Source organism: Triticum aestivum, chromosome 7A, assembly GCF_018294505.1.
Source record: "Triticum aestivum cultivar Chinese Spring chromosome 7A, IWGSC CS RefSeq v2.1, whole genome shotgun sequence".
NCBI classification, from domain to species: Eukaryota; Viridiplantae; Streptophyta; class Magnoliopsida; order Poales; family Poaceae; genus Triticum; species Triticum aestivum.
Window position 1 is genome coordinate 575240582 of NC_057812.1, and position 17214 is coordinate 575257795.

The 17214-nt window shown below is 45.5% G+C and overlaps 1 pseudogene; it reads left to right on the forward strand.

Annotated features, from left to right (window-relative positions):
• Nucleotides 1-1729: 1729 nt before the first annotated feature.
• On the forward strand, nucleotides 1730-9329 carry LOC123154295 (uncharacterized; annotated as a pseudogene).
• The last annotated feature ends 7885 nt before the right edge of the window (nucleotides 9330-17214 follow it).

Sequence of the window (17214 nt, forward strand, 5' to 3'; positions counted from 1 at the left end):
AACGGGGCACCGGTGGTGGGCGGCACAAAGAACAGCGAGGGGCGCCACCTGTGGTGGGGCGTCCCCGGCCGCACGCTCATCTTGAGGGCGGCAACAACCCGTCGCTGGCATACCCCCCGGCGAGGGCGGCCGCCCCAGCCCACTGCCGACGCGACGGGCAATGGATGCCCGGGAGGTTCAGCACCTCGTCTTCTTTCTCCTCACACTCTTCTTCACACTCCTCTGGCTCTCCGACGCTGCTCGGCGTCAAGGCCGAGCCCGTGGCGGATATGCCCCTCAGCCGGCGCACTCGCAGCACCGGCATCGTCATCAACGAGGGCGGCCGGCGCGCCTCCTCGTCGGCTCCTCCGTGCTTCGTCAAGCCAAAGACGGAGCCAGGGCTCGCACCGGTGAAGACGGAGCCGGGTCTCCCCGCCGTGAAGACGGAACACAGCGACGTGGAGCTCGACGACGACGCGGCCCTGGAATGGGCGCGCAAGGACTCCCTGAAGATGGCGAGGGAGCGCCAGTGCGCCGCCCTGCGGCGCTTCGCGCAGCGCCGCCAAGGCCGCGACGAAGGAGGAGGAGTCGTCATCGACTACAGCGACGACGACGACGCGCCGCCGCCGCCACCAGTCCGCCATGGCGACGCCGGGCAGGGGTCCACCAGGGACGGCCGCGTCAAGAAGGAGAAGGCCGACGATGACGACGGCGGTGAGGATGGCGGCGACGACGGCAACTACTACGCGTTCAGCCAGTTTCTTTTTTAGATTAAATATATATTTGCTATGTAAAAATCCGCGAACATATCTAATATATGCCAAAATTTGCCGAAATTTAGACGTGCTTAGCCGAACGTTTTCTTTTTGAACGCGCCTGGGGGCAGCCCTGGAGCCGGCGGCTGGGGACCAATTCGCCCCCAGGCCGATTTTTTGCGCCGGCTCACCCCAGACGGTGATTTTAGGCGCCCCTGGGGCAACGGCTGGAGATGCTCTAAATTGCGCCAAGTATAAGAGCCAGTTCTTTTGCTAGCTTCTAAAATAAGCTGAAATAAGCTACCCCTACACAACTTATTCTAGAAGTCCAACCAAAATTATTTTTTTAGAAGCCTAATAGTTAAGACTTGACTAATAGGCTTCTAAAAGAAAAAAATTAGTTTGGCTTCTAGAATAAGCTGGTAGGGGGCAGCTTATTCTGAAAGCCCAAAAAAGCCAAAAAAAGAACTGGGGGGCAGCCCTGGAGCCGGCGGTTGGGGACCAATTCGCCCCCAGGCCGATTTTTTGCGCCGGCTCACCCCAGACGATGATTTTAGGCGCCCCTGGGGCAACGGCTGGAGATGCTCTAAATTGCGCCAAGTATAGGGCCAGTTCTTTTGCTAGCTTCTAGAATAGGCTGAAATAAGCTACCCCTACACAGCTTATTCTAAAAGTCCAACTAAAATTATTTTTTTAGAAGCCTAATAGTTAAGACTTGACTAATAAATTTCTAAAAGAAAAAAATTGATTTGACTTCTAGAATAAGCTGGATAGGGGGCAGCTTATTGTGAAAGCCCAAAAAAGCCATGAAAAGAACTGGCCCTAAACCGGATTCACCGAGCCTCTCTACCGGGATCGAAGCGGTTTCCCACAACCATACCGTGTACGTATCTCCGGAGTACGTTATAATCACTTGCCTTTTCTGGCTAATCACGGCCTCAAGTACTGTTTTAAACCGCAGCTTGCAGCCTACAGCATCATTTGTTTGGCGCTAAGCCAGACTAATGCTAAATTACGGGGCTTAACAGGCCTAGTGCCTACTGCCTAGGTACTAGGTAGCACTCATGGCGCCCGCCGCGTCCGGGAGAGACGGACGAATCCGCCTCCGCCTCCGCCTCCGGCGCACAGAAGCCTGCGTCACGTATACTCTATCTATATATACCGGCCGCTTCGCCGGAGAGCTCCAACCAGCCAGCCAAGCCAAGCGGGTCTGATCGGAGGAGCAGAGGAAGAAGCAAAGAACAAGCACCGCAGGTCTGCAGCCACGATGGCTCGCCGCAAGGTCCCCATGAGGCTCATCGAGAAGGCGCGGGCGCGCGCCGAGACCCACGCCAGGAGGACCAAGGGGCTGCAGAAGAAGGCGTCGGAGCTCGCCACGCTCTGCGCGGTCCCGGTCGCGCTCGTCTGCTCTGCCGGCGCCGGGGCTCCGCCGCTCGTGTGGGAGTCGGAGGAGGGAGTGCTCGAGAGGTACCGGCGCGCCGTCCCGGCGGAGGCCCGCGCGCGGCACACGCAGCGGAGCTACATGGAGACGGAGCTGGGCAAGGAGAAGGCCAAGCTCGCCCGGGCGCGGCACGGCTGCCCCGGCGCGCTCGCGGACTGGGACGCCGCGCTCACCGGCATGACGCTGGAGGAGGCGCGGGGGCTGCTCGAGACCATCGACGCGGCGCTGCGGGCCACGGGAGACAGGATGGAGGCGCTGGGCATACCTGCCGACGGCGGCCACGGCTCGCTCGAGGATTCTTCCGACGACGCCTTCATGCCGCAGCAGCTGGGGCACGGTGGCGGCAACCCCGTGGACATGGACGCCCCCGCCTTCCAGCAGCTGCAGATGGTGCCGTTCCACGCTGGGAACAACGAGGGCAACTCTCGCAATTCTCATGGGACGATCCCTTCCAGACGCAGCAAGGGTGCGGCGGCTTCCAATGCGTCGGCGGTAACTACTCGGGCGGCGGCTACGAGATGCTCTCACCAGGCTTCACCAATGCTGACAACAACTGCTCGGCCGGCGTCGACGAGATGCTCGTGTTAGAAATAATTCTTTAGTATTAACATAATAGGATCTCGATCTCTAGATTAAAACACCTCTTAGAATATTGGGAACTAACCATGATTTTTCAGAGACCATCGGGGGCTCCATGCAGCTGCCGTGAGCCTCCAGCGGAGTGGAGTTTGTTGGGAAAGAAGCAGCAGCATGGAGATGGACGTGCAGAGTGCTGGATGCCGCCGGCACTACCCTCCTGGTGGCCGGCAGTGGTGGACGGTCTTCTGGACCCTTGGCGCTTCTTTAGGATCGGCAGTTGAGGTTCTGTGTGTTTGTAATCGTCATCCATACATGGGACATATACCTCCTTTTATGTATAAGCGCTAGGGAACAGGGACCAGACCAAAACGTTGGTTTGGCACCTCCGATCATGGTGCATCTTTACGTTAGGTAAGGAGACTTTGTCTCTCCCTGATTTCTCTCAGTTTGTTACACTGAGATCAATTCCAACATTCTCCCCCTTGATCGTAAGGTTAACAAACATCATAAGCCCACTCTTATCATAGAAATAATATACCAAAGTAAGATGTTGCAATGACCAATGAAATTTCATTGAACCTCAATAATTATAGTATACCATTCTATCTCGAAATGGATATCATTTTACTTAAAGGGAGTTGGTTCATTTGACGGTCCTAAATTCCAGGATCAAAAGGCTTTCTAAACCCATGCTAACAACATGATCATACAATTGGGTGGTAAGCCTTTGATAAACGGATCCGTAAAACATTCAAACATACTCATACTCTCAACTTCAATAGCTTGATCCTGGATTCTATCTTTCACAACACTAAACATATTGTCAATGGTTTTGGCAACACCATTTAACTTGTTGTTACTCGCATAGAAAACTGCGATTCATATTGCAGTATGTGGTTACAAAATGCTGTCTACCACCATAATTTTGGGAATAAATTTCTTGACATACAACCTGCCCAATAGCCTCTTAACATGCCACATAATTAAGTGCATTATTTCTAATGCCATCAGCGTCATTATGGAGCTTTTCCACGATATAGCTCCATATGCGAGAGTGAGGATGTAACATGACGTGGAAACTTTAATATCCACACATCTCGCAGAAACAATGTCTAAATAACCTAGGATAACCAGGTTATCAGACTTCTCATCAGTGAGCATGTAAACTTTATTGTAACTTATTGTCTTGCATATCTGCAAGACTTTTGATGGCTTTTCCAGTGGTCCATTTTTGGACTTACTTGTATATTTGCCAATTTTCCCGATCACAAATAAGGGCATGTTCATACTTGAATACACATGTTGCTTCTGACAGCTGAAGCATAAGGAACCACATTATTTGATCAGTTCATAATGGTTCTTTGGACACTAAAATGTCCACCTTTATTGCCCTTAACTTTAGCAGCAGGTGAGATAGAGTACTACCACATAATATTTTCTTCCGTACTCTATCGAAGTATGTCGTCATAAGAGAACTTATACTCCTTTTGGACCTATATCTTGATGAAGCCCGATACAAATAAAGTATAAGGCATCACCAAGTTCCTTTTATGTCAATAGAAGATAGAAATTTCTTGGCCCGCCAAAAAATATTCCAACTTCACATTTAGTGAACTTACTCCCCTTTGTCCCAGCGCTCGTCTTATTTCACAATTGAATTTCTTGAGGCAACATACCTTATGTTAACTTCATCTATTTGACAAAACCCGATGGTTGAGTCATATATACACTATTAATTAGTCAACACAAGAGCATGTTATAATCATAACACAAGCGTCATAACAACTTAATGAGGAAACTCTATTGAGTTCCATACATCATTAGAGCTCACTATCAGACAAGCCTCTAAGATGATCATTAGCACACATTATCAATCACACGGAAATTGTGAAGTCTCAACATTAAGTGTTGCAATATGCATTCTTCTCACCTTCCCTGATGCATATGAACAAAGATCTAATGGAGTTATCCTTAAGATTCTTGCTCATACTCTCCAGGTTCCCTGATGATCACTTTATTTAAAAGATGGAAAACATACCCAAAAACTTAATAATAATCATTTTAGTTCTAAACCACAACACCGTCGGGCTGAAGATGGAAAAGAACTTAATGAACTGTGAATGATTATAAATGAAATATAACCACGAGCCACATGATACTAACAAACTTGCCACTTGAGTGAAATGTGACATATGATTATAAACGACGTTGGTCAAATATATAATCAACATGTTACATCATGATGGTCATTACACCAGCAACCTTGTCACTTTAGCATTCATGTGTGCTTCATAATGCTCATAAGGGATTACACATTAACATAATAAAGGGAGTGATTTTTCGTTCATTCTTCTAAATAAGACTTGTTGCATCTTAATTAGAGAACCAAAATTAGTGTGTGCTTTTCATACATTCTCCAACCAAGACTTCTCGTTGGTTCCATCTTAATTAGAGAATTAACGCACATATTTTTCTTAGCTTTATATGATATAAGTAGGAGAAGTGAACGTGATATCTCATATTAAACAAGACTTCCATTCTCCCCCTCGAAATGTGGCCGAAAACCACAATTTTGATAAGGTCTCTTAAAATTCTCTTATATCTTTAGTTATACCATATCACTTAATCTTTACAAATGATTCATTCAGTGAAAACATAACTTGTCTCACCCTAGAGTGGGACTAACATTACATAATTGGAGATGACTTAATACAAAATCATGTCATCTGTTCGAGAGACAAAATTAAGGTTCTCCAATAACTGGAACATGAACAAACATCATCAATAAGATGAAGAATGAAGTTATCTCCAAAAGCTAGTGGAATAAATCCAATAGTTTTGACTTTAATATCCTTTGCATTAGTAATATGCATGATGGCAAATGCATCTTGAGATCTCTCCCAATGTCTGCCTTATCATCATGATTAACATCCTTCAACCTTAGTGGCAAAGAAAACACTGGGAGATTCCTCCATGTGCAAAAGTTATTTACATAAGGTTCATCTATGCCAAAACGGAAGTTTGGCATCATTATTAATGTTCATTGCTAAAAAAAAGACACCATTATGAGCATCACAACAAAACATCAAGCATGAATTAACCATGCAATGAGATGAATCAAAGAGATGCTTAATTGTTATTCTGATCCATATTCATAAATGACACATGAAAATAATCAACGTTGGTCAGAATATCATCATATGCCATTATAACATTTTTTTAGATCTCTAATCAAAACTTCCCGTTGGTTCCATTTTGACTAGAGAGTCATAAAGCACATAATTATGAGCAAGAACTTTGGCTAAATTAATAGCTAAATTACCATAAAGCAACAACATAAAACCATGTTTGCCATCATACACAATGATACCTTTTGTCACGCAAGTTGACACTGATAATAATAGTGAACTTAAGTGTCAAAATTATCATAAAAATTTCTCAAAGACATAAATGAAAATGGCATAGAATTAACATAAAAATATAAATGTCTTTGCCACTGAGTAAACATTGATATTAACATTCACAGTGAAAATGACATTAACATTATCATAAGGATATCATAATATTTTCCCCAAAAACAATTATATAAAATTTGGACATAAGCTTACACAAGGATTCACCAAATAATAATATTTGGTAAATTATAACGGTCAGATAAAAGGCAACACGTACTTTGGATAGATTTCATAAAAAAAAGTCATATAATGACTAGGATTTTGCATATCACATAAAGTTCTTTAAACAAAATTTCTTTGTTTAGAGAATCAACCATAATTTTATCAATACCATTATGGTCCATTTAAGCTTATTTCAATAGTGCATGTTTTAATTCTACAATAGAAATGAACCAACATAATCTTTAGTATTTGTCAACGAGCACACTAGCTCAACATTATTAGATGCACCGTGAGGTACGGAAAACCACACCACGCGACCATTTAGTGACGATCACATCATTAAAAAAATGCCATAAGTATGGCATCAACGTAAAATTCACACTCAATGAAAATTTTCAAATAAAATTTTCAGAAAATTCAATGAGTGATTCACATTAATTTCATCATTGAAATGACACCGAAAATATGATCATCATAAAAGGTGTCATTAAGATGGCATCAACATTAATGTCACATTAAATTTCCAAATAAAATTCCCTTTGGCACAACTTTATTCAGAAAATTATAAACATAATTATAGGCAAATTCTAATATATTAGTGCATAAGCATAATTATAAACTTAACAAGTGCACTAAAACTTCATAAAATGCCCATAACAACCCACGACGTTCTATTAACAAAATCTTATCATCATTGAAGGATTCCATAAAATGACATAAATCTTAATTGCTTAAAAGATGACATAAGCAAAATCTTTAACACATTTTCTGGCAGCTCTTAAATTTATTATACAGTGGATAGCCAAAACAAAAACTTAAATGCACTGCCAAAAATACAGAAAACTGCCACAAAAAATTGGCCCAAAAATACCCACGGCTACCCAAAGTAAGCCCAGTAGCATAGCAGCTACACGTAAAATAAAACAAACTTCTCTGGTCGGCTGAGGCAACTTGGGCCACAGTCCGGCCGTGAAAACAGCCCATATGGCGCCGATGGCCTGCTCGGAGCCGCGATTTCTTGTGAATCGTCCGATCGAAACGGACGGTCGGCATCGCTCGCGAACGGAACAAAATCGCCGCCCGAGCTAACCCTAGGTCATTTGACCTCCTCCTCCCCGGATTTCTCGCTCTCGCACAGAGCGGCGACAACAGCAGCGGCTCGATGAGCTCGCCAGCCATGGCGGCGCGGGAGCTCCGCTCGCCGGCCAAGCGTGCAGCGGATTGAATCCCGCGCGCTTTGCCATCGAACGAGGCCTCTGCGTCTGCGCGCGCCCGATGATTCGTACGGTGGGGAGGGATGCACCGGCCACCACCGATTTAGGGGGCGATGGCGACGTGCACGGCGATGGCCTCACACGCGCACATCCATAATAGCGGCGCTGGCGGCTCTAAACCCTCGGCGCGTCGTCCTTTAGCAGCTCAGCGGCGGCCGATTCTTTCAGCGCGTCGTCCCAGGAGACGACGGCGTCACCGGCGTCGGGATCCCGAAGGTACACCGGCGCGGCATCATGAGGTGTGCCCCAAAAGCTCTTCTTTTTCTCGATTACATCATTTTTGGGCGCTGATTTGCGGAATTCCTAGTTCTAGGGTTTCAAATTGGGGATTTTCTGGAGTTTGCAATTCCCCCCTTCTGATTGCTTAAACAGGGCTAGTTGAAAGATCAACATAATGCGGAAGCATGGCTCAATTAGTCTAGCCGTTGAACATGATCATCATCATCGAATTAACACTAACCAATAGCAATTAGAATCTTAACCGAAGCAATTAACCCTAAACATGGATCGTCAACTTAACAGAGTCTTATACTTTAATCATTAATCTTAAGCCTGCATAATTTGATCTTAACACATAATCCTAATGTGCTAACAGTAAAATGTTATAATCTAATCATGACCAATTAGCAGCACTAATACAAAAAGTTAGACCATGACATTAATAATTAAGATTTAACATGGTCTAGTTAGGGTTGTAAACAGAGATCAATCATGCTCATGATACCAATGTTAGAAATAATTCTTTAGTATTAACATAATAGGATCTTGATCTCTAGATTAAAACACCTCTTCTGTAGAATATTGGGAACTAACCATGATTTTTCAGAGACCATCAAGGGCTCCATGCAGCTGCCGTGAGCCTTCAGCGGAGTGGAGTTTGTTGGGGAAGAAGCAGCAGCATGGAGATGGACGTGCAGAGTGCTGGATGCCACCGGCACTACCCTCCTGGTGGCCGGCAGTGGTGGACGGTCTTCTGAACCCTTGGCGCTTCTTTAGGATCGGCAGTTGAGGTTCTGTGTGTTTGTAATCGTCATCCATACATGGGACATATACCTCCTTTTATGTATAAGCGCTAGGGAACAGGGACCGGACCAAAACGTTGGTTTGGCACCTCCGATCATGATGCATCTTTACGTTAGGTAAGGAGACTTTGTCTCTCCCTGATTTCTCCCAGTTTGTTACACTGAGATCAATTCCAACAGCTCGCGCCGGACTTCGTCAATGCTGACTACAACTACTCGGCCGGCGTTGACGATATGCTCACGCTAGGCCTCGCAAATGCTGACTACAACTACTCGGCCGGCGGCGACAAGATGCTCGCGCCGGGCTTCCCCAATGCTGACTACAACTACTCCAGCGGCGGCGAGATGCTCGCGCCTGGCTTTGGCAATGCTGACTACGACTGGACTGATCTGACCATGTAGGCCACCGACAAGTTGTGCGATGCAGCCATGCCACTTGGGTCTACCCTGACCTTGCCGACGGTACTCTTCCACCCGATTACTCTGCTCAGGTCGTCACCGGCAGGGACTACGTCAACACACCACCATCTGGCGGGTACGGGTACCCCATGGCCATGGGCGTGGGCGACAACTTCACTGACTTCGACAGCAACCGCACGGCGGACTGGTAGTTCCAGCGCTTCGACACAAGCAGTCTGCTACTAGGGGAAATGCAGTCGTAGTTTTGGAGCTAGAATATCTTAATTCTCACTCATTTGAAGTCAGAATTTTGCAGAATTATATGATTTATACGTGCATGATTTTGTACGGAAATTTTGAAACATCAACCATCAGTTCTTATGGAATTTTCATGAAAAGAGTATGAGCTCCTCTTCACAAAGATTCCTTTTTTGGATAAAGCTTCATAGTTCACAAAGTTCATGCTCGGAAACTCCACTCAAGAGTAGAAACAGTCGGTGTCGAATATGCATGCATACATCTAATGTGTCTCGCTATGACAGGCTGATTTACTTTATTTGAACTAATATTACCAATCCATTCGTAACCCTTTTGTTATATCTTTGTCCATGAGATCTCTTAACAAGCCTTTCATACTTTTGGATGGCATCCAAAACAGAGCACATAGCCACATACTAGAAGGAAAACCGTGCGTTGCCGCAGCCGGGAAAAACTATGCCTGACACTCACATCAGTGTACATTACTTCTCTGTTGTCAATCTGAAGGTTGCATTTTCATTATCAATCCGTGACAGATAAAGTATATGGCATGTTCATTATTTAGGACTTGACTAAATATTAAGGTTAGCAAAACCAGTCGATTCACAGAGCAATGTGTTTATTTTATTGTCTTTTCTTCTCTTTGTAGCGTATGCGGATTGATAAATGGTTCACATGATGCATCATTTGATATGACATACCACTAGATAGATCTACTTTTTGCTCTAACCAAATGGTGAACTCCAAGACCGTCATAGGATTAATTACTATTCCATCCATCTAGAGTTAGCTGTCATTGAAATGAGTGTATCTAGACACATTTTGTAGATTCACTCATTTCAGCGACGGTTGTAGAATCACTCATTTTAGTGACAGCTAATTCTGGAGGAGGTAGTACATCTAATTGTGCACTAACCGAAAGGAGGGTTGAAACAAAAAAAGGCTAGTCGGGAGATACCCTTTGAATCATGGGTGTATATACACCAGATATGGAAAAAAATATTTTTTTAAGCCAAAAAATCATAAACTTGTTTTCAATAATCTACACCTTTTGTTGTACTCGTATAAAAAGTTTCACGAAGGAAAAAAAATGCGCGTTGACTTTAGGACAAAAAGATCAAAATCACTAGGACAAAAAGTGTGAATAATAACTTGTATATAATGTTGATTTTGTATTTTATAGTATCATGAATATTTTTCTTAGACCAAACTTTTTATACAAATACAACAGAGAGTCATCGTTAGTTATAAAAAGTTTCATTTTTTGACTTTTTTGTAATTACTTTTTTTTCATATAGGATGTATATACACCCACGAACCAAATGTGCTTGTCCTGTCATACGGACAAGCACGTTTACCTCCTCGGTGTCTAAACACCCGATATGAAAAAAATAGTGATTGAGAAAAAGTCAAAAAATTCCAAAACTTTTTTGTAATAAACTTGACCTTCAGTTGTATTCGTATAAAAAGTTTATCCTAGGAAATAAATTACATGGTATTGTTGGTGAAAGAAACAACAACACTACATACAAGTTGCTATTGGCACTTTTTCCTTGAGATTTTTTTTAGCCCTGAAGTCGGCATGAAGTTTTTCCTTCGTGAAACTTTTTATATGAGTACAACAGAAGGTCAAGTTTATTTTAAAAAATGTTTCACATTTTTTTACTTTTCTTGAAATTTTCCTATATCAGCTGTACATACACCCGAGAGCCAAAGGGGATTTTCTAGTCTTACAGGAAATACCCTTTGGTTGTTGGGTGTACATACACTTGATATGGGAAAAAGAATACAAATATTATAAAAAATCTTAAAAATCTGAAACTTTTTTTAAATAAACTTGACCTTCTGTTGTACTCGTATAAAAAGTTTCACGAATGAAAAAAAATCCATCACTTCAGTGAAAAAACAAAATCTCAAGGACAAGAAGTGTGAATGGTAAGTTGTATATAGTGTTGATTTTTGTATTTTAACCAACAATACCATGGAATTTTTTCTCTGGCCAAACATTTTATACGAATACAACAACTGGTCAAGTTTATTTCATAAAAAGTTTTGGAATTTTCCTTCTTTTGGCTCTCGGGTGTATATACATCTGATATGAGGAAAACATTAAAATTTTAATAAAAAGTCAAAAAACTCTGAAACATTTTATGAAATAAAATTTACCTTCTGTTGTACTCGTACAAAAAGTTTCACGAAGGAAAAAATTTACGTCGACTACAGGGAAACAAATTCAAGGACAAAAAGTGTGAATAGTAACTCATATATAGTGTTGCTTTTGTTTGTTTTTCATCAACAATAAAATGGACTTTTTTTGCTTGGCCAAACATTTTATATGAATATAATAGAAGGTCAAGTTTATTAAAAAAAAATCAACAATGAATAGCATGGAGTAGGCTATTCATCGCTGACTGAGTAGCTTCGACAACTTTAAGGACTGGTGGCACCACATGGTGGGCGTCAATGCCAATGTGAGAAAGGGCCTCACATCTGTCGTCATGTTGGTTTCATGGAAAATTTGGAACAAGCGGAATGCGAGAGTGTTTAGGAATGTGTCCTCCATGCCATATGTAATCACATCTATAGTTAAGGCCGAAGCCAGGCTTTGAGGGTTGGCGGGGGCCAAGCATTTGAGCTCTCTTATGCCGCGAGAGTAGGCTATCGAATGGAGGCCGTTCATTATTTCGAAACTCTTCTTAATTAATGAGAAGGCAAAGCTTTTGCCTCCGTTTAAAAAAAATAATATAAAAAATCGATTCCGGTCCCCCTCCCGAGCCGCCCCCCGCGTGGGCGACCGGGAGGCCACCAGATCCCGTCGGCCGGACCTCCCCCACTCCTCCTCCTCCTCCCTCGCCGTCGTCCAAGGGTGCGGCCAGGCGAAGCCTTGCCGTCGCCGCCGGCGGCGGGGACTCGGGCCCTCTCGCTCGGGTGGGGCTAGCGCGGGCCGGCACCCCCGTGCCGAAGCGTGGCGGGCGGGCCGGACGCCACGGCGGGTGGTGGCGGCGCCTCGGCGACTTTGCTTCCCCGAGGCAGGAGGCCTCGCGATCTGGTGCGTCACGGCCGCCAGGGACGGCGGCGGCGTGACCGGATCGGTTCGCGGCGGCGCGGCCGGATCTGTGCCCATGCGTGGGCCTTGATCGCTGGTCTGCCGTCGGCACGGTGGTGGGTGCGACTCATCGGCAGCTGGGCAGATCCGCGGGATTCTATCCTTGTCTGGTCCTTGACAGCGTGGGCAACTCCGGGGGAAACCTTAGATCTCCTTGGGATCGAGCAATGGCGGCGCTTTTGCGTCGTAGTCCCTCTTTAGGGCATTGTTTTGGAGTTTACTCCGGTTGAAGGGACCAGCAACGTCGGCGGCGCACGTCTGGTGGAGCAACTGCCGATGAAAATCGCGCCGACTATGGTCATGGCGGACGATGGCGGCGTCTTGGATGTCGTTCCCTTGTCGAGGCATCGTCGTTGCAGTCTGCGTCATCAGGCTCGGCATGCTCCGGGGGAAACCCTAGATCTGGGTCTTTCGGATCGGACGATGATGGCGTTTTATCGCTTTCCCTCCTGGGGGCATCGTTTTGGAGTAAGTGCTGGCTGGGGGGATGGTGGAGCGGTGCTTCATCTCATGCATTGATGGCGGCGGATATCGGCGACATGGCGCTGTGGAGGCTCGGCGTCCGGACTCGCGCAGGAGGAGGTTGCTGTCTGGCATCATGATGACGTCGATGGCGGAGTGGCCAGACAAGGTAGAAGCCTCAATATGATCTGAAGACGGACCTGTGGAAGATGGCGGTGACGACACACGAGTGCATCTGACCGGATTGTGCTCCAGACCCGGTATGTGGCTCGGCTGGGGCTTCCGAATGAGTTTCGGCTTCCGGCTTTTGATGTTAGGCTTAGGTGAGTGGTTTGGGTAGCGGCCCAGCTAGCACCCCTTCATCATTTTGGATAGGAGTAGCGGCATATGTTGCCAAGATGGTGGATTCAGGCACATTGTTGTAATACTTTGTAAGGTCCTCGAGTATAATCAATAAAGTGGCTGTATGCATCTCCCAGATGCAGAGGCCGGGGTCATCCTCCTTTTCTAAAAAAAAGCTATAACTTGCTCTTCGTACTAGAACGTTTCGTCGATGCTTCAACCGGCGGTGTGAACCGTGACGAAATACGTAGACAATGCCTATCCCCTGATCAACGACAGCTCCATCCGCGATGCGAAGGGGCAGACCGTGAGCTGCCACGGCGAGCAGTGTCGCCGTATGTAGAGGTAGCCGTTGGGCCCGACCCGTATCGGCCTCATGTAAGCGTCAGCGATGTACAGGTAGTCCGACTCGTAGTGGAACCGTGGGCGACGTAGACGGTGGTGGCTCTGGCTCGGGACGGCCCTCGTGTCGGCGTCGCCGATGGGGATGCACAGGGACATCAGTACGACTGCCACGGTGAGCCAGGCCGTCAGCCGCACGAGCTTCGTCGCGCGCGCCATGTCTGACCTAGTAGTACAATACGTAGCAATACGTGTGCGTGAGTTTGCTCGTTTGTGAGGATGAGAGAAACACAGAAGGCATCTAGGAGCATCTGCTTCCATTGATGGGTGCGTGCGTCCTGCTTCTTCTGGTAGCGCACGGTTCGGTGAGCCTGGCCGAATCCGAATGTGGCTAGGAGTCGGAACAGGTGGTGCAGTCCGTTGCGTACGTAGACCTTGAAAGGAAACAAGCACAATACGCCTTGGATAGAAGAAGAATCACGTACGTGAAGCAATCACAGGTTTCGTTCCTCTTCTGAAAGAGTTGGCTCAGCATGAAGGTTGTATGACAGCATGAGCAGCAAGAACTATTGGAAATATGAGGAATTTATCAAATGATTTTATTAACAGAAATACTAGATAAAATATGAGTAATATAACAGTGATAAAGCAAATCATACGATTTGATAAAAAGAAGGTAAACAGCAACTTCACATATGAACTGTAACTAAACACATCTAGAGCAGACAGTATAGCAAGTTGCATATATGAAATAGAACCTAACACATATAGGGCAGAAACTAGAGCAAAGAACTGTGGCAGGACGTCTAACAGAAAGAGCATAAACACGTACGGGACAGCAGCAGAAGCACTGGACTTGGGGTCGACGTCCTCTCCAGCCATGTCGTCGATGAGGTCGTCGACGTCGGGGAAGAAGTCGTCGTCGGGGAAGTAGTCGTCGGAGTCCGTGATGAAGAATTCAGTAGTCGCGCGGAGCGCTCCCCAAAAACCTTATCACCCTTCTCCCGTACAGGACTCAAAGACGTGCGGTTTCGGAGGCCTACTGTCCCGACTCGCGGTGCACGCCGCAAGCCGGGATGAGGAAGACAGCGGTAGCTCAGGGAATAGAACCGGTGGCGAGAGGAAGAAGAAGTTCTGGTGCGTCTCTCTGAGAGGAGCGACCTCCCTTTTATAGGCGCAAGAGAAGGAGGCGAGAGGCTGCGCCGGGGCGTGGCGTGGCGTGGCGTGGCGTGGCAAGGCGGGCGGCGGAGGAGGAGCGCGTGTGGATATCCCTCTTGTTCTCATGCTCGTACAAGTGAGAAAAGAACCTCCCTTATAAGGAGGTCCAACTCCCACTCAACTAGCAATGTGGGACTAAACTTTATTAGTATTCCTTGCCTTGCACAAATGGGCTAAGTGGGCCTCTAGGATTTATTAGGAATTTCTGAAATAGTTATTGGGCTGCCCAAAATAGACTAAATTCCAGCAATCCCCCACCAGATCCCAGAGGCACACAAAAATTTGCCTTTGATTCCAAAACACTGTTTTATATACCGGTGCTGCAGTGGAGACTGTTAAGTTGAATTTCCACCTAGAACTCTATGCTACACTAGTAAGCAACTTGAACAGTGGACTGGGCCTTGAACTGCAAGTTTTCTGCGAATCTAACTTCACATAAAGCCTTGACCGATACTTGGCTACCGTGGGCCTTCCCCGCGGGTGGAGGTTATGCGTCATACTCCATGACCTTTCATGAGTTTACTAGAGAGAATCCTACTCTCATAGATTGCGACGTTTGACAATCAGACTCATATAGGTGTGTTCTTAAAAAGATGTTCTGCAGGATAACATCTCTGCTTAAATAAGCCACTTAGAACATATTAAGATATACATCAACCTGCCATGCAGATTAGGAGAGTATTGCATCTTCATGGAGTGGTATTGTGAATAGTAAGGATACTCTCCTCTCAGTTGACCAACAGCTTGTCTTCCACATCTAATTCACGGGATCTCCGATCACAAAGAATAGGTTACCACCGTGAACAACTCATATTGTGGGTCTCATACCCATCTCCCTCGATGCATTATCTATCACATTACATGATAGACCCTTAGTAAAAGGATCTGCCAGATTTTTAGACGTTTGGATATAATCCAACGCAATAACTCCGAAGTTTTTCATTTTCCTGACAGACTTTAACCTTCTCTGAACGTGTCTTGATGACTTCATGTTATCCTTTGAGCTGCTCACTTTCGTGATCACAGTTTGATTGTCGCAGTTCATAAGGACACCCGATACAGGTTTCTCAACAACCGGCAAGTCATTCAAGAGTCGGCGAAGCCAATCTGCTTCAACCGTAGCTGTATCTAGTGCCGTGAGTTCTGCTTCCATTGTTGACCTCGTTAAGATGGTCTGCTTGCAAAACTTCCAAGAAACAGCGCCACCTCCATGAGTGAATACATAACCGCTCATGGCCTTTATCTCATCAGCATCTGAGATCCAGTTCGAGTCACTACACCCTTCAAGCACCTTTGGATGCCCGGTGTAGTGAATTCCATAATTTGCAGTGCCTTTCAAATAACGCAAAACTCTCTCTAGAGCTTTCCAATGCACATCTCCTGGTTTTGAGACAAACCGACTCAGTTTGCTAACAACAAAAGAGATGTCGGGTCTTGTAGCACTTGCTAAGTACATAAGCGAGCCAATAATCTGAGAATATTTCAATTGATCTCTGACAATTCTTCGATTCTTTCGAAGTAACACACTCGCATCATATGGTGTTGGAGAGGGCCTGCAGTCACTATAGCCAAAGCGACTCAAGATCTTTTCCACATAGTGAAATTGAAGCAAAGTAATCCCACCATCATCATCTCTCAACAGCTTGATGTTCAGAATGACATCAACCACTCCTAAATCCTTCATCTCAAAACAACGAGATAGGAAATCCTTGACCTCCTTAATAACATTCAGATTTGTTCCGAAAATCAGTATGTCATCAACATACAAGCACAGGATAACTCCCTCGCCCCCACCATGGTGATAGTACACACATTTGTCAGCTTCGTTCACAACAAAGCCTGCAACTGTTAAAGTTCTTTCAAACTTCTCATGCCACTGTTTGGGTGCTTGCTTAAGTCCGTACAAAGACTTCAGCAACTTGCACACTTTCCCTTTCTGACCATCTAGTACAAACCCATCTGGTTGTTCCATATAAATTTCCTCGTCCAACTCTCCATTTAGGAAAGCAGTCTTAACATCCATTTGATGAGCGAGAAGACCATGTGAAGCAGCTAGTGAAAGTAGAACTCGAATAGTAGTCAGTCGAGCCACAAGTGAGTAAGTATCAAAGAAGTCTTCACCTTCCTTTTGGGTATAACCCTTAGCCACGAGCCGAGCCTTGTACTTTTCAATAGTACCATCAGGCCTAAGCTTCTTCTTGAATACCCATTTGCATCCTATAGGTTTGCACCCATAAGGATGATCAGTTATCTCCCAAGTTTCATTCGCCAAGATGGAACCCATCTCGCTATGAATCGCTTCCTTCCAGTAGTCAGCATCTTCAGATGCATAGGCCTCTGAAATAGAACTGGGAGTGTCATCTATGAGATACACAAGAAAATCATCACCAAAGGACTTTGCAGTCCTCTGTCTCTTGCTC